The sequence below is a fragment of the Leucopleurus acutus genome (genome assembly GCF_964270905.1).
Source record: "Leucopleurus acutus genome assembly, chromosome: 14".
In the NCBI taxonomy this organism is placed as follows: Eukaryota; Metazoa; Chordata; class Mammalia; order Artiodactyla; family Delphinidae; genus Leucopleurus; species Leucopleurus acutus.
The window spans coordinates 44,510,199-44,530,018 of NC_139156.1; the positions used below are offsets into that span (position 1 = coordinate 44,510,199).

General features: G+C 42.3%; 1 protein-coding gene and 1 pseudogene across 7 annotated transcripts in view; both read left to right on the top strand.

Moving 5' to 3' along the window:
* LOC309971598 (uncharacterized protein) overlaps positions 1-19,820 on the top strand; it is a 380,232-nt gene that overhangs the window by 62,240 nt on the left and 298,172 nt on the right. The window lies entirely within an intron of this gene.
* Positions 13,441-18,212, top strand: LOC309971134 (riboflavin kinase-like; annotated as a pseudogene). The gene has a single exon. The product of its transcript is annotated as a riboflavin kinase-like (transcript).

Genomic DNA, 19,820 nt, shown 5'->3' on the forward strand with positions numbered 1-19,820 from the left:
TATTATGAATTTTATCTTGTTAGATGCTCAATATTTTTGTCTTCCTATAAATATTTGTGATCTTTGTCCTTGGACTCAGTTAAGTTACTTAAAACATAGATTCCGTTACATTTAATTTTAGTTTAAGTAGGTTAAGTGTTCACTGTAAGTCATTTAATTGTTATGTTCTCAATGAATTAGTACCTAATTTTGATTAATATGCTCTTGCTAAATTAAAGAATAATTTTCAGGAAGTTACATGATAATCTGCTTTTGGATGACTTGCCTATCTTAAAATGCATTTCTGTTACCCATAGACTAGACACATGATAATTTGGGAAGTAATAGATCTGAGACACACTGTTCCTTCAAATCTCTATAGTTTCATTGTGTTCTGTTATGGAGAAATGCTGAGGAGAATATTATAGTCAATGAATTGTTTTCTTTTTAGGGTACCAGTTTTTACTTTCTCAATGAATCTATGATTCTTTATTGGACAAATCTTGGTGTTTTTCATCCTATATTCTTTTTATTGGGACATATTAAGACTTTGCATTGTATTTATATTTTCTTTCATTGCATGAAAGATCCTATTTGTGTCTGAATACACGCCTCACAATTTTTTTTTTAGTATCTACTTTAGGTATCCTAACTATTTTTATGTTAGGTTTCCATTTCTCTCCTATTCATCTCTGTTAGTTTTGCCCCTCTAACTTGCATTTCTTTGTCTTTCTTACCATTGTTTTTTCTTCTCTGTTTTCCTGGAGTAATTCACCTACAGTGTTCTCTTCAATTACCTTTTGCATATTACATGCTTTCCTTCCCTTGTCCTCTCCTACTTTTCCCCCTTCTTCTTCTCTCCTACTAATCTTGTATCTGCTTCTCTCTTCCTCCTTTTGTTAAAGTTTTATTTAATATTGAATGCTGTGGTTTTAAATATGTTTATCTTTGAATAGGGTCAGTTCTATTCAAATTTAATAACCAAAAACATGGGTAGAATTTTCTTGACTCTTCCCTTTTTTAACCTGGACAACATTTTGATTGTCTCCTTAGGCCAAGTTAAAAGAATGTGTTAGATCCTATATTAGGATGTAAGTCATGCTGAGTTAGGAAGGAATCTGTAGTCACGATTCTACTTCACCTAAGGACCAATGAGACAAATGCTTACTAAATGTTTGCCCACTGAATGGATGAACTACTGAATGCTTGTTTGACCTGTTCATAGAAAAGTGCAAAGTTAGGTCAAAGGATTAAAGCCACCTTGATCATTACTAAGTACTCTACAAATCCTGGGCTGAGATACTCAGAGGTAGCCAAGGCAGCAGTTATAGGGCAATGGATTTTGGTAAAACACTGCACTTTCTCTGAGACACTACAAGTTTTTATTGCAAAGACATTGTACCATGTGCCCTTGGGCTCTGTTGCATGACCACAGAACAATGACAGATATTACAAATTAGACATCTGTGGTTGTGACCAAATTCCTGGAATGGGTGACTGCAGGGCCCCAGACAATGTCTGCCCTTCTGAGTGCAGACTGGGGAGGGAAGTCCCCAGGCAGCACGGCCACTGATGCAACACATCTGTGCGAGGCCTTGATACAAAGCTCTCCTTTTCCAAACGTTTCCTCCACTTCTGTGTGGGAGTAGATATGATGAGGTGCATTAAATCCGTGCTCTGCTGAGAGGCCCATGACTCCCAGCAGCTTTCAGGGATGGGCAGTGTGTATGTGATTTGGAGAGGTCACTCTCCAGTTCCCCTATCACTCTTGCTCTCTCTGCACTGTGACATATTATGGAGAGTTCACACTCAGGCATGTCAGAGCTAAATGGTGCAGGCTGATTTGGTGTCACTTGCTAATGCCCTGGATTCTTTATTGCTGTAGATATGCACATGTGAGGGACAGCTCAGACTCCCAGTCGCCCAGCTCTGCCCCTTTCCATGCTGGATGGCAGACAGCAAGCCCATTTCTTTCATCGGCTCCTGTCAGAGCAAAGTCTTTGCCTTCATCTTGTTTTCCATAACTGCCTCTCAGACATTTATTGACCCTCAAATTTTAATATCCACTTGCTACTGCTTGATCTGGCCCATGATCCTATGTTTTTGAAGACTAAATACGTCAAGACCCATAAATTATTTGTATGTAATAGATGTAAGATTTAATCACTGGAATTAGGCCTGAATTGGTTAAGCAAGTTTTAATTAGAACTTCAAAAAAACTTCTTCTGGGCTGTGCAGAGTAAAGAAAGTAGGTGTTATCTAGCTCACAATTCCTGCAGGGTGTGAGTGGTGGTCATCCATCCTGCTCCAGGCCATGGCTGATGGATTCAAGGGAGAGGAGCCTGATTCAAGCTAGTCACATTCTCCCTTTTAGGACTATGAAAACCTGAGTGGAGAAAAAGGAGCCAGAAGGGGTTGGAGCACAGTTATCTTCGGACAGAACCCCAGACCTAAGGTCCACCTGCCCTTGTATCTGAGGCACCTTGCCTCCCCTCCAGGGTCCTCTCATTTCTGCCATATCTCTTCATTCTCACTCTAAGCCTCTGGGCTCAAGAGTCTGAAGATTGCCACAGATACCCCCTGCTTTTGGCCATGCTCGTTAGACATGTCCCCATATCTTATCCATGGCACAACTGAGCCAAGCATTCCCAGAATCCAGATGTCCACACTCACTGTTTCAGGGTACTCAGGCCCCACCTTCACCCCTTTGTAGGTCACAAAACCCCAGTTATGGAAATAAAATGAAGATGGAGGTATGTGGAATGTCTGTCTTTCTGAAGTCCAACAAATTTGCTCACAGACCCTTCTGGTCCATTGAAGTAAAATATTATCCAGTGTGTTCAAAAATATACCTAAATGCTTTAGAATTTTTATCTGGAACTGAGATGCATACACTCATTTAATAAATTTAATAATTATTCTAATTTCAAGTCTGGTTTGTGTTATGATGGGAGGTAAATAAAATATGGAAACTGAGTCAGTCATGAGGAGTTTAAAATAGATACTACTTATCTACTTGTTAATTGATGGATTAAGTCTCTGATTTATTTAATGGTCATCCACTCAGTCAGTGAAACTTCACAGAGAACAGCCTCATGACAGGGCATGAGTTGGGGAAAACCAAGATAGGAGCAAGACATAGTGCCTGTTCCCAGGGAGCTCAATGGTGGGGAGTCAGTCCTAAAAACATATATCAATATGTGTTGACAGGTGTGAGAAAAGACTTGTGGGCATGAGCCTGAAGAAGTCATTTGCATTTGATACAGGCATAACTGAAGGCAAGTAGACTAGCTAGAAATTTCTTGCAGCCATGCAGGTGGGATATGGTGATCTAGACTACAGCAATAGATGGAAAGAGAAGTTGACAATCCCCAGAGATATTTAAGAAGTAGGAACTATGGAATTAGAGATTGGAAGGTGTGGGGGTAGACAGTGAGGGAGAGGGAACCTTATGGGTGCAACCCACATTGCTATTTTTGGAGCGCTTGGTAGATGGTGATGGAGATAGAGATAAAGAAAAAAGTTTATGTGAGAAAAAGGAATATGGGAGATAAGCAAAATGGGGACAAAGAGGTAGAAAAAAAACCTAGCAGAGTGTGGTGTGAAGGATAAAGAGAGTGTTTGGATTAGAAAGGAGGACCCATTTCTGTTGAATGCTACTGAAATGTGAAGGATGATGTATGCCATGTTTTTAATTGATGACTTCTGTTTTCTCTGAGCAGCAGCAGAGAAAGTGTTCTGATGAGAATGAATTTCAGAGGTTTGAGAACAGAATTTCTGGGCAACTTTCCAGCCCGATGTAGGAAGCAAGATGAGCTAATCTATGTAATGCGTTTTGAATAGTGCCTGGCAAAGATTAAGCTCTCAATAAATGTTGGCAGCTATTATAATGGCACCAAATTGTTCAGCTTTATGGTTTTTCTCTAACAGTGATTAACACCTGGGATATAAGTACAAAAAAAGTTGGACAGACGCATTAATTCTGAGAGGGGTTTTTCAAGAAGAGAGTTGGGAGGGCAAGGGAGTTGTGGAAATTGGCAAGCATGATAGAAATAGTGTTCTGTGGAATTTTAACTGGATTAAAAAAAAAAAGGAGGACAAGAGAAAGCAGCTGGGTAATGGGAACATAGACAGTTCCTGGGCTGCAAAGTCTTCATGATGTTACAACATTGGTGCAGTGGGAGTAACTGAATGAAAGGGGCTGAAGGATGAAAGGTTGAGGAAGAGAGTGGGATTTCTAACTTTTGGACTTATGCATACAGCAGTAATCAGTGATGACAGCATTCAAGAAGGCAATGGAAGCAAGGTGATAGCGTGGAATGGAGGTGAAGGTCACTGGAAATGAGCTGATCAAAGGACTGAGAACTGAAGGTATAGGACTTGAATGTTAAAGTCACCAGGGTAGTGGTAGGACTTGGAGGCAATGGAATGATCACAAGGCCGGAAGGTGACAAAGGTAGTAGCTGGAAATGGGTGATGTAACTTAGCCTCATTTCCCCAGAACACAGAGCCTGAAACAGAGACTTGAGTGAAAATGCTTTATTGGATTCCAGGGGATAGGAGTAAGGTCAGGAGGAGTGAGGCAAGGAGTGAGAAAAAAACACGATTTATCATCGTGTTGTTCACTGCTACAGGCAACTGGATGCTTGATCCCAGGGGACAGTTTAAGGAGTCATGTGAAAGGAATATCAGAATCTTCTCTATGCAGGAGAAAGAGGGAAACATTTATGCATTGCCTCCCATCCCCATTAGTCAAAGAACTCCCCCAATAGGGTGACATGCCCCCAAAATTTCTGGGTTGAGCATCTCTGGCTACTAAGCAGGTTACAGAGAAACACTGACAGGAAATGAGAGGCACACAGGAGTGATACTTCCAGGTTGTACCTGCGTGAAGGATGTTGGCTCCTACAGAATACTGGATGCTCCATAGTGGCTGGAAGAGGAGGCAGGTGAGGCTGAGAGCATTTGAAGGGATGCCCAACAGGTGTCCACTGCAGGCCACACTTGTACCAGTCATATCTGCTAAGGCCATCCATTCAGTGCCATGTGGCACAGAGTCAGCTTCAAGGTCGTAGCTGCTGCAATCTCTGCAAATATTTAATTAAATATTATTAGTGAAACACGTCACTATTGCAACTTGCTATGTGGCAATAACTAGTATTCAGTAACCATTCTTCCACCACCTAGTCTAGATTTCTCTTACCCTCGGCCAGTACTTGGGCTTGTCTACGTCACTTTCTTGGTGTGGGAACTTTGATCTTCTTACCCAAAGCATCTAAGTCCTTGGTTGTCTTGCCTGTGTCAGCTGGCAGTTGCTGCAATTACCTGTTCACCGTTCTCAGCAGTATGGAAACCCCAAGAGATAAACCAATAAGTCACCTGAGTTCTATATAGACCCCTCCCTGACTCCATTACACAGGAGAAACCCTAGCTCCTCAGAGCAATCAGGATCCAGGACCCCCACCACTAACTCCTCCTTTTTTTTTTTTTTTTTTTAAACCCACTGGTTCACTGGCATTAGTGGTCCAGAAGTGACCAGATGAGAGTTCCTCCTTCAAGTTGAGCAGACTATTATGTTCACTTAGAGAGAAGCCTCTCCCCGACCATCACTCTTCCATCCCCTGAACCAGGGCCTCTGATCTGTCAAAGCCTAAGGTGGCAGTGACAGGAAGCACAAAATCCATAAGAGGGTCGAGGGGGTGATGGTGGGAGAGCCCAGTCTTACTTCTATACCTTGCTTGATTTCCCTCATCTTCTAATCAGTTTCTTCATCAGCCACATGTGTTGCTTGCAGCGCTGCCTACGAGGGTTTTTTTCCTTTACTCTTGTCCTCCTCTTGGGACCCATGAGTGGACTGAGAACTGCGGCAGTTTGCTTCAGCTGTGAGCACCACCTTAGGATGCCAGCTCAGGTGTGGGGCCAGGCCTAGTTCTTCCCTCCTCTGGCAGCTGGCCACAGGGAAACTCCATGAGTCCATAGGTGTGAGCTGAAGGCAGATGTAAGTGAAACAGCGGGGCAGACATAGGAGACTGGGCCATCAGTTTACATAATGTTCTCTTCCCTTTGGGTCTGCATAGGCCAGACCTTGAATATGCCAGTTCTTCTGTGGGAAAGATTGCTGCCATGCCCACCCAAACTCATGATTATATCCAGCCCCAGCTGCATGGTAACTTGCCCTCCCCGGGCTGGGAACTCATTTTTACCAGGGCCCACCGACATGCCTGGAGCTGCTTTTCAAAGAGTGAGTAGCTTTCTGCCACAGAAGGGGTGGCCCTGCTTCAGCCTCCTAGGGGTCTGTGACCCAGCTCTGCTACTGGGACTTTCCAGAGACCCTGCAGAGTCCTGTTCCACCAGATGCTGCATTGCCTGAGAGCCAGGGCACTGAGTGCATAGCTGGACCTGCGGCAGAGCCTTTTCTTATTCTGAGCTCCACTCAGAATTGGCAGCCTACTGGGTCATCTGATAAGTCGGTCAAATCAGTACTTCCAAGTGTGGTCTATTTTGTTTCCAAAATCCATAAGGCTTACTAAACACCATGTCATGTCTTAGTGGCGGGGAGGTATAAGGTGCAAAAATGTGCCCTTCGTCTGGGAGGAAATGGCCCAGCACGCCCCAGACCACTGGATGCTACGGCTTCGCCAGGGGGAGCAAAAGCTTGCGGGATTTATCTCCTTTCTTTTGGCCCTACTGTGATTGCATCTAGAGTACATTCGTGCTTTCAAATCAGAGAACTCTGCACTTCATGCCTCTAAAAGGTCAATCAAGCTGTGTTTACAGCATTAGCGTTCTCAAGGGCCAATTCATTTGTTTCCACCTGAAAAAATGGTGCAGTTTTATAATGAGGGCTTTAAACTGTAAAGCATTATCCAAATGTTAAATGTTTGATATTATCCTGTTTAGTTGTCACACTGCTTTTTCTTCTTTCTTTTCTTTTTTCTTTTCTCTTTTGTAGCTGAGGGTTGCGAGAGGAAAGAGGAATGAATTAGAGCTGCCACAACTAGGGCTTAGGGCAGTGGTGTTCAGAAATATCTTGGGAATTAAGCAAACGAGGGACTGCTCTTGTTTATGCAAATCTGTCCCCAGGATTCTTCCAAGTGCCAGCTGGTGACCTGGGATTGATAACTGAAGGGTGAAATGGAGTATGTCCCAGGTCGAGTTTTTAAAATTATACCTCTCTCATATGGGGATACAGCTAAGTTGTAACCAGAATCATCTTGAATAGAAAGTTGGCCAAGTGCTTTATGAACTCTATATACTGCATGCACGGCTGGGCATTCTAAGGGCTGCAAGGGTCCAGGCTCCTGGTGGAGGCCTTTGAGAAGGAGGGCAAGGTCCAGACGCTTTCAGTACTGGCATGCTATTTCAGCCTGGGAGCTTGGCTTGGAGTCAGTCTGAATTTCCTAAAGTTTCATTTCTCTTTGTGTGGAAGGTGTGCCCCAAAGTAAGCAATTTGACTTGGGAGCAGATGGCCGGGTACATGGATTTCTGGGAATGATGGCTGGAGTCTCATGACAGGTTGATGACAATGGTACAGGAGCAGGCTCTGTGAGCAAACCTTGGGGATTTAGCTGCCACAATGAGTTCTGTCTGGCCTCATTTGCACTGTTTCAGGGCTGCATCCAGCTTGAAGATGAGCAGGGGGCCAGGCTGCTCCCCTGCAATTCGGCTTTCTAGGAGCAAGAGTGTGCTGGAAATATGAGCCTTTTACCTGTGTGCAATTGAAGGAAATAACTAGAAATATAGCTTCATTGTGGACATTGAACAAGCGTGACTTGTGAGGAGCACTTTCAAAGCAACTTTTATTATCAGTGTGCTGATGTTTATTTTCTCCTGGTGAAAATTGAGTAGTTCCAGGGCCAGGGTTATTTATTAAAAAGAAAAATTTGAAATTAGACAAAATCAGATACTTAAGAAGAATATTAGGGTAATGTGGGAATATGAAAGGACACAGATACACTCATATGGGTACATGAAACTGAAAATCCAGTGAGAGAGAACTGGGGGCACAAAAGTCAAATATTCCTTCAACAGCCGGGTTTTGTGTGTTTGTGGTGCTGACATCTAGCCTGACCTGAATCAAAAACCCTCTTTGGAAAGTGGTGTAAGTCTTCATGAGCACTTAGCTCTCTGCAACTTTAGTGTAGTATATCTATCTGTTTTTCCCAAAATTAATTTTCAGGCTTTTGGAGAAAATCGTGATACGTTAAAATAGGAGGAAAAATAAATTTGTAAAAAGTTAGGAACAAATTTTATGGAGTATTATTGATTGCCTTTTTAAAGTTGACAATTCGAAAGCTGATATAACAAATGAAGCTTATTTAAATAAATCCAATAACATTATAAATATCTTAAGAAAAACAGTTTTATTTGTATCACGCTATAGTCTTAGTTTGCAAAGCCCCATGGTGCTAAGGATTTTTGATGCTGTCTCATTGGAAATATTGTTGTGTTGCATTGTAAGAAAAAAATATATAAGCTGTGAAATGAGAACTTCAAATATTTGTGAATGTTCCCAATACTTTTCTGAATTTTTGGGGATTACAATCTAAACAAGAAACCCCGTAGGAATCATTTCACTTATGAGCCTGCAGATAGCTCCCGTCTTCACCCTGTCATGTTGGCATTTCCTCAGAGATGTGTGTGGTGTAAAGGCCAGCCCCAAAGGGTCTCAGTCGGATGGGCTGGCTGAATCCCAAGATCTCCTCTTATTTGCTTTCGACCATGGGCTGTTATATTATCTTCACAAACTTGTGTCTTCATTTGTAAGATGATGATAAAAACAGCACCCATTTCATAGGCCAATTAAATGACATAAGAAATATGAAGTGCTTGTTAGCGTAGAACCTACAGCTTTGAGGGGAGTTGATAAATGACACCTTTTTCTATTTTTATTATTACTATAAGGGACACTCATCAGAAGTTGAGTGAGTTGTACTAAATTGAAATGGTAAAGTACCTATTTTCTGCAAGCACTGTGGGAGGCTGGTTCCTCACAAGTCCCTCAAAGGAATAGAGAGATGTAGAGGAGCAGGGCGAGGACACTTTAGGAATAGAAAAGGCACCGGCACACACATACAGGGACATGCATCAGCAGTCCATAAACACCCCTCACACACACACACACACACACACACACACACACACACACACACAAACACACGCTCTAGAGCAGAGCCCTGCTCAACAATATTTCATACGCTTTCCACATTTCCCAGGCTTCCTTGCAGTGAGTCAAATGTCTGGACAACGAACTGTAAGCAGAGGTGACAAGGGTCTCTTCCGGGATGAGCAGGTCAGTGTGCCTCCTCTTTCCCTCCTGCTGGGACTTTGGAGGCCACTGTCCTAGGTCATATAGCTCCAGATGGAGGGGGCTGCCTGACCCACATCAATACTGTCTGAGAAATAAACCTTTGTGTGTTAAGTGACTGAGATATTAGGGTTAGTTGTAGGAGCTAGCATCACTCACCCTGAGACATTGATTTATAACCTAAAAGGGCTGAGCTCTAGAATAGACTCTAGGTAGAGACAAGAACAGTATTCAATCGTTGCTCTTATTAGATAGCTCAGGTATGGCTGACTTTAAATAAACACTGTACCCATTAAGATGCAACCCTGGAAAGGTCTTGGCAGTGAACTGTTGCCATATCTATCTAGCCTGCATTTAGAGAAGCTGTTTTCACCCCATAGTGGTTTATGCTGTGTTGGAAATCTCTAGGAGCTGCACTATTTCCTCATCGCTTTCTGGGCCTCCTGATGATTGAGGCTAGTGCCCCTCCCTAATCCAGTCATCCAGAGCATGGGATGTGGCTTCTTGGAAGAAGACAGGGAAGGACCTGAGAAGGACTAAATGGGTCCCGGCCACAGGCAGAGAATATGCCAAGAGAGCTGGGGATGGGTAGGGTATTGCTAGGCGGTCTGTGGGAGACCAGTGGAAAATAGCAATCCGTGGGACCCAGGCTATGGTTGCTACCAATGGGGTCAAAAGGCTCCTAATGGTGATTGAGAACAGGGAAGAGGGAAGAAGAGACTGGTAGTCGCAATGTGGGCAAAGTGCTGGTTCAGTGGTAACACTAGCCAATGTGTACCAAATGTCTGTTATATGCTAAGTATCTTAGGAGCACTATCTTTTCTGATCTTCCCCACAAGCTTATGAAATAAGATTGATCACATTTTTATGGTGAAAATAATTGAGGCTCAAAGATGTTAAGTAATTTGCCTGAGATCACAGAATCATTAAATCTTGGGGCTGAGATTCAAAACCAGATTTCTCAGACTTAAAAGCCCTTCCTCTCCTCATTCTAGCTTATTTCCTCCCAAGAAGAAGAAAGACATGGGGAAAAAAAAAGTCATTACCTGTGTGACTTGGCAGGGCAGTGTGTTGGGGCCGGAGCCAGGAGGAAGAGGAAGCTGGGACTAGGTGTGGCAGAGGCAGGCAAGATCAAGCCAGTGTCATTTCCAAGGGGAAATCTGTTCCAGTAGTTGGGCAATAGCAGAAGCTTCCAGTAAATGCAGGTGAAATAGGAAGGTAACGACGTTTTTATTCAATCTGATCTGTCTGGCACTTTGCTGAAAGTTTAGGGAGGAGTCTAACCTCTTGAGAAGAGGTCTGGTCAGGACTGGGCAGGGCTCAGTGCTTCCACCTGGACTTCTGGGCAGAGCTGGTGGGTTTAAGCCTCCAGATACTTGGGCTTTGGTGTGCCTACGGCTTTGTGGAGAAAGTCAGTGACTGACATAGATTCAGAGGTAACCAACTGCCCCATGATTCCAAATTGCATGTTACATTTCACCCCATTTGAGGATCCGGTTCTAAATGGAATTTTGGGCCATTAGAAATGAGGACTGAGAATCTGCAAGGTCAGGAGGTTGGTTGTAAGGTCAGTGATGTGGTTGTCAATATGCATGAAGATGAAGGTGAGCAGGTTCCCCAGACATCAAGCCAGGCAGTTGATAGACAGCAGATCCCAAGAAAGGGGAGCCAGGAGGCAAAGCATCAGATCTCCAGATCCCCACTGTCAGGCTGTGATGTGAATCCCCAGGACATGGCCCTTTACTAGGAAAGGTCATTACCTGTGTGACTTGGCAGGGCAGTGTGTACCACAAACTAATGACTCTGGGGCTCTGTCCAGTGTAGTTCGGCCTGCACAGGGTTAAAAAGTAAATTGAAATGCCCTGGGTGGGGCCAGTGTTCTCCAGTTCTCCACAGTTCCCACCAATCTCATCTGACATCTGGACAGCTTCATTCATGTGTCCACTCCTCTGTAGATCTTCGAGAACCATTGCAGGGAGTCCCGCCAGCCTTGCCTTTTATTTTATGTAGATGCACTGGTCCACCTTCAGACTTTTCTGCTGCAGGACTGACAGTGAAGTGAGAGCTGGCTCCACCTTCCCTGCCTCCCCTCTGCAAGCATCCTCCCCAGGACAGGACACAGAAATGCCCCCAGCATCCCCCCTCGCCCACATCCTGCTCAGTCTGGAAAAGGAGACCAGGGAGGAAGGAAGGAGAACATTTATTGAGAAATGTTAGCAAGACAAAGGTTGGAAGGGGGCAGCGAAGACCAAGGGAGAAAGAACGGCTTTCTCCTGGAAGACCAAATGCAATGCTGATGCGTCAAGGTGCTTTTGCACATGTATTTCCCAGGTTCTTGGGTTTTTAATCATAAGGTTTTTCTTGACCTGTTGAGTAAGGAAGGCTGATGGAACAGCCCAAAGAGTGATGCTTCATGTACCATATTCTTCAAGGAGCTGGTAGTGGGGGTGCCTTTGACAGGTGTGTTCTGGGGTCTCCAGAGGAGGGGGAACTGCAGGTTTAGGGAAACACAAAGAGTCGAGCAGAGTTGAATGAGTCAGAACTGAGAGGGTGATTGTTCTTCATTGTCCAGCCTGCTCCATCCCACAAGCTAGCACGTGTGGCTATTGGGATTGAGAAGTGTGGCGGCTCCAAAGGGAGATGTGCTGTGAGTGAGTGTAAAATACACACCAGATTTCAGAGACCCACTATAAAAAGAAAAGTGTTACCTATCTCATTAATAAGTTTTAGGTATGTTACGTGTTGAAATGATAACATTTTTGACATATTAGGTTAAATAAATTGTATTATTAAATCATTTTACCAGTTGTTTAGGTTTTTTTTTAATGTGGCTACTAGAAAATTTTAAATTACATATGTGGCTTGTATTACATTTCTGCTGGATAATGCTGGTCTAGGCTTTTCTTAAAGTTCCAGGAGCAAAATACAGAAACACACAAGCTCACAGACACAGATACAACACACAGCCACACACACACAGCCACACACACACTCTGTTGAGGGTTCCAGGCAACTCCAACAGTTGGAAGATAAGTCTGCTGAACTTTTCTCTTGAAACTGTGATCAATTCTCGAAAATAATGCAGACTCCTCCTCGGCCCTTGGCGACTCCCTGCTATTGATCAGTCTTCCTTTTTTCCCCTTGTCGTCAGCCCCTCCACTCCTGCCATCTTTGCCTCCACCATACCCCACCTCAAACCCAGCTTAGGCTGTTTCCCACTCTTTTAAATGCCACCATAGATTCAGGGTGTGAGATGTGCTGGAGGGAAAAAAAATTACTTACCCTTTGGGAATAAGAAGTCATTTTTCCCAGACTTTGGAAATTAACATAATGGGGCTTTTCTGCATTCCAGCTGCAACGTTGGATCTGGCAGGTTGGCTGTTCTCTGACATAATGCAAAACATAACTCAGTGGTCATTTCCATGTGTAAAAAGTTCAGCAGTATTGTTGGAACAATCATCATAAATCAGGAACAACTTTCTTTAGGGAATCTATTGCCACTTGATTTAGTATTTCCTGGCAACTTGCCTATCATGGAATGAAGCCATGATTGCTTCCTACACAAAATGTTATCTGCAAAACATCCCACCAGAAACCTATAGAAAGAACACTGACCAGCTTGCAAGTTTTGATAATCTGTGACTGCTTTTTATATTGAGAATAAATTTGACAATGGGACTCATTGTTAAACTGGACAATATATTCCATGGAACAGCTTCCAAGTTAAAATGGGGTTTATATGGCGTTTTACATACCATTTGTTCCAAAGGAAAGAAAATCGGACTCTTTCAGTTCCAGGAAGAAAATTCAGCAAAACATATATACTGTGAAATAAGAGAAATTATCCTCAGCAACTTTTGTGCTAACATGTTCAGTTATTATGAAAACAGGGAAATGTGAATCAGCTGTAGAGAGTAGGGGAGCATGACAGTCTCACATCCAAAATGTCCCAGAGCTTCTTTTAGACGAGCACTGTGAGGATGTGCAGTTCCTCACATGTAAAGGAGGAATTTACCCAGAAAGTACTAGGAGGAAAGGCTGGGAGACTCCCTCCAATGCCCTGTAGTAGTTTTGCCGGGGGGCAGTGTGCTGTGGGGGAGGGGCGGTGGGGGGAGTTAGGGACTCAGTAGATGGAAATCTTGTCAGTTCACAAACCCATGGTGGCTCTAACCCCCAGATGACACCTGTTGTGGACGATAAGCCCAGGTCAAGAACAGGAGTGACCCTTGGCCAGCACTCAGCAAAGAACAAGGACACTCCCAGAAAACACCTGACATCCTCCAAAACTTAGCAAAGACACTGAGCAGAGATGAAGAGCTCTGTGCGGGGCCACCTCTGCTGGTTCACTCCTGAGCTGCCTAGCTCCCCAGGCCACTGAATCAGCAAAGCAAAACTTGAGTATTTAGTAAATCTAAACCTATATTTTCTTCCTTTCCCTTCCCTTGGGTCGGAACAATTCAGGCTGGGATCTCAGTTCCTGGTCCTGGACAAATATTGTGCTCCCTTTGTAATGATGAGCACACAGAGAAAAATTGCCAGGCAAATGAAAAGATAGCAGAGTTCAACAGAAGGGACCACTCTGAGGAATCAGAGAAAATATTTTTCTATGAAATATAGTTTCTACAAGAGACGCGGGAAGCACTCCTGATTTGTGTTTCCAAAAAGCTTCAAAAGGACATTTCTTCTATGAAATTTGAGCAGGGAACCATAAAGAGAAAAACAAACAGGTAATGGAAGCCAGCATGGAGATTTAAAAAGAAAATGTTCATTTCAGATTGAAATGGAGGAAGTGAACAGCAAAATGGATCCTGCAGCAAACAGGTTTGATGGAGCAGAAGTCAACTTTTACATCACAAAACTCAGAGAAAAAAGACAAAGAGATAAAAAGAATATATAAAAAGCATGGACAAGAGACATGTTTAATATGTAAACGCTAGGAATTTCAGAAAAAGAACCAATAAAAATGGAGCCATTATTAAAAAACAATTTGGGAGAAGTTTTCCTGAGCTAGAGAAAGTCTTGAGTTTTCTGAAAATCAGACAAAAATAATGAAAAAAAATTAATGCCTAGACTTAATTTTGATAATTTATTTTAATTTCAAGAATAAAAACAGATTCAGTGAGTATCCATGCAGATAAAGCTTGCCCCTCACTTCTCCTCTGCAACATGAAGAAGACAGAATTGTCTACAGAATTATGAGGAAAAAAGGATTGTGACCCAAATGGGATTGTCAGTTAAAATGTGTGTTGACAAGAAGTAAAAGCAAATTCCTCATATTACATAAGGAATAATCAATTGACATTGCTCTATTTTTGATAATGAAAATTAGAGAAAATAGATATCAGTACATTTTAATTTAAGGTCATTACTAATAGGATAAAAATAGTAGATATGACTTCCAAAATCACAAGAAAAGTCAAGTTAAAAAAGATAACTGTAGTCTGTAAAAAGGTATAACTGATTCACTTTGCTGTACAGCAGACACTAACACAACATTGTAAAGCAACTATACTCCAATAAACATTTTTAAAAAAGGTCCATTAAAAAGAACCATAAAACAACAAAACCCATAAAACCATGTTTTATAATAGACATAAAACTAAACATATAAATCTTGTTAATAAAATGATCAGGATAAACTCTCACTTTGAATCACAGACTTTTATATTGGGTTAAAACTAAATATTGTATCAGTGTACCCAGTCAATCCCAAAATAATAAAAATAAGGCAATGGGCAAAGACATAAGAAGATGAATCCAAACAAAAGCAGGGCAAGAGACTTCCGCAGTTGCCGGCGTTCCGGAGCCCAGACGCAGCCTCTGAGTCACTCGGCACCTTTTGTTCGGTCAGCGGCGTGAGGGTCTCGCCGCGTCGCGTGTCGTCCGCTACGCTCTGCCCGTGTACGCCGGTGCGCTTGCCTGGCCGGCCGGCCTGCGGAGCTCCCGCCCGTGTCCCCCGGCTGGTCCGGGGGGTCCGGGCACCGCCTCGACTAAGGCTCCGCCGGACGCGCGGACTGGACCGCAGCCCGCACCCCGAGCGGACGGGGTCATGAGGCGTCTGCCGTACTTCTGCCGCGGCCAGGTGGTGCTGGGCTTCAGTCGCGGCTCCAAGCAGCTGGGCATCCCTACAGCTAACTTTCCTGAACAAGTAGTAGATAATCTTCCAGCTGATGCATCCACTGGCATATATTATGGTTGGGCCAGTGTTGGAAGTGGAGACGTCCATAAGATGGTGGTGAGCATAGATAGGATGGAACCCATACTGCAAGAATACAAAAAAGTCCATGGAAACTCATATCATGCATGCTTTCAAAGAGGACTTCTACGGGGAAATTCTCAATGTGGCCATCGTTGGCTACCTCAGACCAGAAAAGAACTTTGATTCTTTAGAGTCACTTATTTCAACAATTCAAGGTGATATTGAGGAAGCTAAGAAACGACTAGATTTACCAGAACATTTGAAACTCAGAGAAGACAATTTCTTCCAGGTTCCTAAAAGTAAAATAATGGCCACTGATGGAAAAGCATCTTATTTATTCATTCACTGTTTTCTAATATTTTACTGCTCATAACTACAGTCTCATCTTGGTTATACTTTAAAAAATCAGACATTTTCCTACAGCTGTGAATTAAACAGTACAATGTAGTTACCATATTATGTTCCAACTGTTCAATTAAACCCATCGTATTACAGTACTGAAAAGGTTCATTTTAAAAATTTTCTTTTTTATGTAATATGTTGATTAAAATGGACCACTGGAAAGGTCTTAAGTGTTTTATAATGGAAATGAAATATATATAAATACAGGTAGCAGGCAAGTCACTAGTTTGAGATGAGAACTATAATTCTCATGGTAAAATTTTAGCATGCATGTACCTGTATAGCATGCTCTGCTAATCAGAAGGCTTATAAAAGTAACTATATTAAGCAGAGGGTTGACAGTTTGTTACAAACCTAAGGGGAAAAATCCAGACTTGGTATTTTTTGTATTTTGTGCATTTATATATTGTTATAGACATGAAGACTTGTGAAATTTCATTTTAATTAGTCATTTCCTTTAAGGGCTCAAATCATTGTACTGTGTTCCATTTTTGTTACAGCTGCCTCAGTTCTAATTGGTCTAGACTCTCTCCCTATTATTTTTTGTTTTTCTTTTAAAACAGTAAAATGAGTGTTTTTCGAATCTCTAGTTCTCATTTTTGTGTCGTATAACACTTCTCTCTTTTTAAGAGTAGCTATTCTTCAACATTTTTCTTAACCTTTGTTTCCTGTATACAATTGTCAGTGTCAGTTTTTCCATTTAGAATATCCAACTCTACATTTACAAAATGTAGAGTTTCATCTGCGTCTGTATCTGCCATCCCATCCCTTCACTGTATGAACAGTGATTAAGCGCATATCTCTTGCATTTTAGGAAAAACACCCAAAACTTCATCTGTAGGTTTCCTCAAAGTTTAAACGAACACCTGTCAGTTCATTTATATATACCAGTTTCTTAAACAACACAAAATATTTGTTCCCCACCCCCCACCCCCACCCCAGGAAACTATTTAAGAGCCAACTAAACTATGAAATACAAAGTTATTTGTTTTTAATGTGATTATATGTTCCTGAGCAAATGCAAACAGTTGTAGTTGTGTGTGCACAATGTAATTTAAGGCTAAGGAGTGCTATCTAGAAGGTAATTTTAAAGATAACTCATTATAAAACCATTTTCCCCTAATCTGCATAAATGAGAGAACTGATTTTAACAAAACTGTTGATATAATATTTAGAAAAACATCTAAAGCTAATGTTGGAGAAGGGGGAAGCAGGAATAAATTCAGATGGATTTTTACTTTGACTTTTTGGTGTATGAATTTATGGCAAACAATGTAGTATGTGTCTTTTTCATTTCTTCTTTATAGAAATACTTAGAAAATGTAATTTAATGTTAGAAATCCTATACTTGAAAGAAGCCTCAATTATCAGTGGTTCTATGAAACAAAGTTAAAAACAAACATGGAAAACGTAAAAAAGATTTGTGTTTGAGTAGCTTGCGACTGATTGTGTCCTCTTTAAGTGTGAAAATTCTTTGATATTGTCATCTTACATTTTGTTAAATAACTATTGCTTTTGAAAAACCTTTAGTGTGTGGTTTAGGAGTTAGTTAATAGTGTCTACATTTTTTTGAGTTTTATATTAAGTATTTATATATTATAAGAAATTGCAGTAGGGTCATTTTCGCTTAGTCACTGTTTTCAGGCCTTGAAATAAATCTTGACCAAGTGATGTTTCTTCTTAAAAAAGAAGGCAAGAGTGGAACATGAATAGGAGACAAGGTGGAACCCAAGGCTGGCACAGTCAATATGATAAATAGTGTTAATTTATTCCACTAAAAGAAAAAAATCCTCAATGAAGATATAACAGGTTATACTCTTCTATGCTGAATGTAAAAACATTAAATGTAGTAAACAAAAGTTTCTAGCAATACAACAAGAGGAAGAGAAGTGCTGTTGTAGTAGGTGATGTTGACACACTCTGTTGGGACAAATCTAGTGGACAAAAATGAGTGTGCAGAGGGTTCAAACAATGTAACTTATTTGTGTCCCTAAAATGGAGAAGGTACAACTTTTCAAAATATACTTAGGACATTTCTACAATTTCATCACAAAGAATATCTTAGTAGATTCTAGCAATTAAAATTCCACCAGTGGACCACCAGTCCACGAGTTTTTGGTTGTGTTGTAGACCACTCAGTGCTTTTGACAGATCCCCATGATGATAGTTATTGTCATCGTAAAATATTCACTGAGAGCCTGTGATGAGCACGTCCCCCTGCATCTGCCATAGACAGGAGGTCAGGAGATTCCATAGCCATGCATTAAAAAGGAAAAGAAGAGGGCTTCCCTGGTGACGCAGTGGTTGAGAGTCCGCCTGCCTATGCAGGGGACACGGATTCGTGCCCTGGTGCGGGAGGATCCCACATGCCGCGGAGCGGCTCGGCCCGTGAGCCATGGCCGCTGAGCCTGCGCGTCCGGAGCCTGTGTTCCGCAATGGGAGAGGCCACAACAGTGAGAGGCCCACGTACCGCAAAAAGAAAAAAGAAGAGAAACTAGGCTTTGATCCATTGTGAATGACTCCCAAGCTCTGATTCTTCATCTAGATGGCAACTGTTGACCCCCGGTCAATGATGGAATTAAAATCTAGTTAGTGTCCATGGAGCAAATAGATTCCATTTCCAACATGAGGACAGCGACCTTTTACTCATTCTCTCCCCTGCCTTGGATTTCAGACTTACAGACTTAAAAGGACTGCTGTCGTGGAACGAGAATAACTCACTCTAGAAGGGCTGTGTTTTGGTAAAAGCGATTTTTATTATGGAGCCTAAGGTGCTCTGGAAATATAAACTGTGTAACTCGGGAAGGCATGTCTCATTTTGAGAAGCATTGCAGGAGCACATGTGATCCTTTATAGAGTGATTATAAAGTGATTTATAAAGTGATTCTTCACTGCACAAACTAACTCAAGGGACCTTAAATACTGAACACTCTTAGTGTGTTGCAAGCTAGATTAGGGTTCCACATGACTTTTCTGGAATGCATTTATTGCAGAAGGTACAGCCAATGTGCCCCTAGGAAGGAAAATCATTGAAGCTCTCCATGGCCATCTGGAGTGTAAAATGAAGAGACCATGTGTGGTCTGGACAGGAGTGATCTGTGCCTAAAACTAAGTCACCTGGTGCAAGGTGAGTAGATTGTTTTTAGTAAGTAGATAATTAAGAAAAAGCATGGGCATGTGCTCCAACGTGCTGTGTGGGCTCCATTCTAACCACCGACTCAGCAGTGACTGTGTTTTTAAGGAGATGAACTCCCTGGTATCCTCATCCAGGTGAGTTGAAAGTGATCAAGAAGAAAAGCTCCCCGGGGTCCCTGAGGTTGCCAGAGCCCTGCTTGCTCTGTCCTGGGTCACCCTGCGTGTGAGGGAACGGAGTTGAGATCATATACTCTGTCTGAGAAGTGCACGCCTGTTTACATACATACACAATCTCCTTGAGAGCTCCTTTGAATTCAGACACATCAGTTATTTGCAACTGCATGATTTCATTCCACACGGTGGTGATATTTTTTTCTCCAAATATGGACTCCTGAGGTGGTAATAAATAATGCAGTCTGGGCGTAGGAAATGGAGTATCCTTCCCCCAGGGTTATTCCAGGGAAGCAGGGACGGAAGCCGGCCTTGCTATTTCAGGAAAGCTGGTGGAGGTTGGATTGGAGGGCTGGTAGCTGGGCGGCAGCTGTCCTCAATCTTGTGGCTTTAACAGAGGGGAGATGCCAGATTTACATTGTTCAAACACTTAACTAAATTAGCTATGAAAAGAAGGATGGGAGGAGCCCCGCTTATTGGGGGAATTCAGGCCTTCTGGCTTCACACACTTTACGCACACACACACACACTTTACACACCACACACACACACACACACACACACACACACACACACACACTGATTTTCCCCAAGAGTCTGCCAGGGGGTACTGGAGAGAAATTGTGT